The sequence below is a fragment of the Chiloscyllium plagiosum genome, unplaced genomic scaffold, assembly GCF_004010195.1.
Source record: "Chiloscyllium plagiosum isolate BGI_BamShark_2017 unplaced genomic scaffold, ASM401019v2 scaf_8840, whole genome shotgun sequence".
NCBI lineage: Eukaryota > Metazoa > Chordata > Chondrichthyes > Orectolobiformes > Hemiscylliidae > Chiloscyllium > Chiloscyllium plagiosum.
In genome coordinates, this window is record NW_025215302.1 from 79,151 (window position 1) to 84,547 (window position 5,397).

Below are 5,397 nucleotides of genomic sequence, written 5' to 3' on the forward strand. Positions count from 1 at the left end.
AGACGGTCACAGTCTGTGAGAGAGTGTTACAGTGGGTCTCTGAAAGCGTCAGAGAGTGTCACAGTGTGTCATACTGTGTCTCAGAGAGTGTCAGAGAGTGTCAACATTTGGCTCAGAGAAAGTCACAGTCTGTGAGAGAGTGTCACAGTGTGTCTCAGAGATGTCAGAGTGAGTCAGAGAGTGTCACAGTATGTCATACCTTGCCTCAGAGAGTGTCATAGAGAGTCAGACTGTATCCCAGTGTGTCTCCGAGAGTGTCAGATAAGATCAGAGAGTGTCACAGCGCGTCTCAGAGCGTGTCTCTGTGTGTCACAGTCTGTCAGAGAGAGTCACATTGTGTCTCAGAGAGTGACAGACAGTAACACAGTGTGTGTCAGAGATTCAGAGAATATCTGAAAGTGTCACTATCTGTCAGAGAGTGTCATAGATGTTACAGTGCGCCTCAGAGAGTTTCAGAGAGTGTCACAGTGTGTCTCAGCGTGTGTCAGAGAGTGTCACAGTGCTTTTCAGAGAGTTTCAGAGAGTGTCACAGTGTGTCTCCGAGAGTGTTGGATAGTATCAGAGAGTGTTACAGTGTGTCTCAAATTGTCAGAGAGGATCCCAGTTTGTTGCAGATAGTGTTAGAGTGTGTCACAGTTTGTCCGAGAGTTTCACAGTGTGTTTCAAAGAATGTCAGCGAATGTCACAGTGTGTGTCAGAGTGTGTCACAGCCTGACAGAGATTGTCACAGTGCGTCTCAAATTGTCAGAGAGGATCCCAGTGTATCTCTGAGAGTCTCAGACAGTGTCACAGTGTAGCACAGTCTGTAAGAGAGTGTCACAGTGTGTCTCAGAGAGTGTCAGATAGGATCAGAGTGTCACTGTGCGTCTCAAATTATCAGAGAGGGTCCCAGTGTGTCGCAGACAGTGTCATAGTGTGTCACAGTCTCTCAGAGAATGTCACAGTATATTTCAGAGAGAGTCAGAAAGTGTCACAGTTTGTCTCTGAGAGTGTTGGAGTGTGTAACAGTCTGTCAGAGAAGGTTACAGTATATTTCAGAGTGAGCCAGAGAGAGAGTGAGAAAGAGTCACAGTCTGTCTTTGAGAGTGTCTCAGTGTGTCACAGTCTGTCAGAGAAGGTTACAGTATATTTCAGAGTGAGCCAGAGAAAGTAAGAATGTGTCACAGTCTGTCTTTGAGAGTGTCTCAGTGTGTCATGGACTTTCAGAGAGTGTCACAGAGGCTCAAAGTGAGTCTCAGAGAGTTTCACAGTGTGTCTCAGAGTGTTAGAGAGAGTCAGAAAGTGTCACAGTGTGTCATACTGTGCCTCAGAGAGTGTCAGGATTTGGCTTAGAGAGTGTCACAGTCTGTGAGAGAGTGTCACAGTGTGTCTCAGAGATGTCAGAGTGAGTCAGAGAGTGTCACAGTATGTCATACTGTGCCTCAGAGAGTGTCAGATAGAGTCATACTGTATAACAGTGTGTCAGAGAGTGTTACAGTGTGTTTCAGAGAGAGTCAGAGACTGTCACGGTGTGTCTCAGAGATTGTCAGATAGGATCAGAGAGTGCCACAGTGTGTCTAAGAGAGTTTCTGAGAGAGTCAGAGAGTGTCGCAGTGTGTCTTATTGAGTGTCACAGTGTGTCTCAGAGCGTCAGGTAGAGTCAGAAAGTGTCACAGTCGGTCTCAGAGTGTCACAGTGTGTCACCGTCTGTCAGAGAGGGTCACAGAGTGTTTCAGATGTGCTAGAAAGTGTCACAGTATGTCACAGTGTGTCTCAGAGAGTGTCACAGTGTGTCTCAGAGAGTGTCAGAGAGTGTCGCAGTCTGTCTCAGAGAGTGTCACAGTGTGTTGGAGAGTGTCAGAGAGTGTCACAGTGTGTCTCTGCCTGTGTCATAGAGTGTCACAGTCTGTTTCAGAGAGAGTCAGAGAGTGTCACAATGTGTGACAGTCTGTCAGAGAGTGTCACATTGTGTTTCAGAGAATGTCAGAAAGTGTCACAGTGTGTCTCAGAGAGTGTCACAATCTGTCAGAGTCTCGCAGAGAGTGTTTCAGTGTGTCACAGTCTGTCAGAGAGTGTCACAGTGTGCCTCAGAGAGAGTCAGAGAGTCACAGTGTGTTTCAGTCTATCACAGCCTGTCAGAGAGTGTCACAGTGCGTCTCAGAGAGAGTCAGAGAGTGTCACAGTGTGTCTCAGTGAGTGTCACAGTGTGTCTCATAGAGTCAGAGAGAGAGAGAGTTAGAAAGTGGCACAATCTGTCTTTGGGAGTGTCTCAGTGTGATACAGTCTGTCAGAGAGTGTCACCGTGTGCCTCAGAGAGTGTCAGAGAGTGTCACAGTGTATCTATGAGGAAGATGACAGTGTGCCTCAGAGAGTCAGAAAGAGTCACAGTTTGTCTCAGAGAGTGTCACATTGTGACAGTCTGTCAGAGAATGTTACATTGTATTTCAGAGTGTGTCAGAGAGAGTCAGAAAGTGTCACAGTGTGTCGTACTGTGTCTCAGAGAGTGTCAGAGAGTGTCAGATTGTCAACATGTGTCTCAGAGAGGGTCACAGTCTGTCAGAGAATGTCACAGTGTTTCTCAGATTGTGTCAGAGAGCGTCACAGCGTATCTCAGTGTGTCAGAGAGAGTCACATTGTGTCTCAGAGAGAGTCAGAGAGTGACACAGCGTGTCTCAGAGAGTGTGAGAGAGCGTCAAAAAATGTCACCGTGTGTCTCAGAGAGTGTCACAGTGTCTCAGAAAATGTCACCGTCTGTCAGAGAGCGTCACAGTGTGTCAGAGAGTGTCTCAGTGTGTCCCAGAGAGTGTCGCAGTCTGTCAGAGTGTGTCACAGTGCGTCTCAGAGAGGGGCAGAGAGTGACATAGCGTGTTCCAGTGTGGCGGATAGAGTCACAGAGTGTCACAGAGTGTCACAGTGTGTCTCAGTGACTGTCACAGTGTGTCTCAGAGAGTCAGGTAGAGTCAGAAAGGGCCACAGTCGGTGTCAGAGAGTGTCACAGTGTATCTATGAGAGGATGACAGTGTGTCTCAGAAAGTCAGAGAGAGTAAAAAAGAGTCACAGCTTGTCTCAGAGAGTGTCACATTGTGACAGTCTGTCAGAGAATGTTACATTGTATTTTAGAGTGTGTCGGAGAGGGTCAGAAAGTGTCACTGTGACTGTCACAGTGTGTCTCAGAGAGTCAGGTAGTGTCAGAAAGGGTCACAGTCGGTGTCAGAGAGTGTCCCAGTGCGTCACCGTCTGTCAGAGAGTGTCACAGCGTGTCTCAGAGAGTGTCACTGTGTGTTGGAGAGAATCAGAGAGTGTCACAGTGTGTCTCAGAGAGTGTCACGGTGTGTTGGAGAGTGTCAGAGAGTGTCACAGCGTGTCTCAGGGAGTGTCACAGTGTGTTGGAGAGTGTCAGAGAGTGTTACAGTGTGTCTCTGCCTGTGTCAGAGAGTTTCACAGTCTGTTTCTGAGAGTGTCACAATGTGTCACAGTCTGTCAGAGAGTGTCACAGTGTGTTTCAGAGAACGTCAGAGAGTGTCACATTCTGTTTCAGAGAGTGGCACAGTCTCTCAGAGAGTGTTTCAGTGTTTCTCTGCCTGTGTCAGAGTGTCAGAGAATGTCACAGTGTGTCTCAGAGAGCGGCACAGTGTGTCACAGTCTCTCAGAGAGTGTAACAGTGTGTTTCAGAGAGAGTCAGAGAGTGTCACAGTGTGTCTCAGAGAAAGTCAGAGAGTGTCACGGTGTGTGTCAGTGTGTGTTACAGTGTGTCTCAAGAAGTCAGGGCAAGTCGGAAAGTGTCACAGTCTGTCTCAGAGCCTGTCACAGTGTGTCACTGTCTGTTAGAGAGTGCCACAAAGTGTTTCAGATGTGCAAGAAAGTGTCACAGTATGTCACAGAGAGTGTCAGAGAGTGTGACAATGTGTCTCAGAGAAGAGAGCGTCACAGTGTGTTGGAGAGTGTCAGAGAGTGTCACAGTGTGTTTCTGCCTGTGTGGGAGAGCATCACGGTGTGTTTCAGAGAGTGTCACAGTGTGTCACAGTCTGTTAGAGTGTGTCACAGTGTGTTTCAGAGAATGTCAGAGAGTGTCACAATGTCTCTCAGAGAGTGTCACAGTCTGTCACAGTCTCTCAGAGAGGGTTCCAGTGTGTCACAGTCTGTCAGAGAGTGTCACAGTGTGCCTCAGAGAGTGACAGAGAGTGTCACAGTGTGTCACAGTGTGTCTAAGAGAGGATTACAGTGTGTCTCAGAGAGTCAGAGAGAGTCAGAAAGAGTCACAGTTTGTCTCAGAGAGTGTCACAATGTGACAGTCTGTCAGAGAGTTTTACATTGTATTTCAGAGTGTGTCAGAGAGAGTCGAAAGTGTCACCATGTGTCATACCGTGTCTCAGAGAGTGTCAGAGAGTGTCAGCATTTGGCTCAGAGAGTGTCACAGTCTTTCAGAGAGTGTCACAGTGGGTCTCAGAGACTGTCAGAGTAAGTCAGAGAGTGTCACAGTATGTCATACTGTGCCTCAGAGAGAGTCAGCGTGTGTCACAGTGTGTTTCTGTGTATCACAGTCTGTCAGAGAGTGTCACAGTGTGCCTCAGAGAGTGTCACTGTGTGTTTCAGTCTATCACAGTCTGTTAGCGAGTTTCACAGTGCGCCTCAGTGAGAGTCAGAGAGTGTTCAGTGTGTCTCAGTGAGTGTCACAGTGTTTCTCAGAGAGTCGGAGAGAGTCAGAAAGTGTTAGATTGTGTCTCAGTGAGTGTCACAGTATGTCTCAGAGAGTCGGAGAGAGTCAGAAAGTGTTAGATTGTGTCTCAGTGAGTGTCACAGTGTGTCTCATAGAGCCAGAGAGAGAGAAAGTCAGAAAGTGTCACAATCTGTCTTTGAGAGTGTCTTAGTGTGATACAGTCTGTCAGAGAGTGTCACGGTGTGCCTCAGAGATTGTCAGAGAGTGTCACAGTGTATCTAAGAGAGGATGACAGTGTGTCTCAGAGAGTCAGAGAGAGTCAGAAAGAGTCACAATTTGTCTCAGAGAGTGTCTCATTGTGACACAATCTGCCAGAGAATGTTACATTGTATTTCAGAGTGCGTCAGAGAGAGTCAGAAAGTGTCACAGTGTGTCATACTGTGTCTCAGCGAGTGTCAGAGAATGTCAGCATTTGGCTCAGAGAGGGTCACAGTCTGTCATAAAGTGTCATAGTGTTTCTCAGAGAGTGTCAGAGAGCGTCACAGTGTATCTCAGTGTGTCAGAGAGAGTTACACTGTGTCTCAGAGCGAGTCAGAGAGTGACATAGTGTGTCTCAGAGTGTGAGATAGCGTCAAACAATGTGACAGTGTGTCTCAGAGTGTGACCGAGTGTCTCAGAGAGTCAGAGAGAGTAACAGAAAATGTCACAGTGTGTCTCAGAGAGTGTCACAGTGTCTCAGAAAATGTCACCGTCTGTCAGAG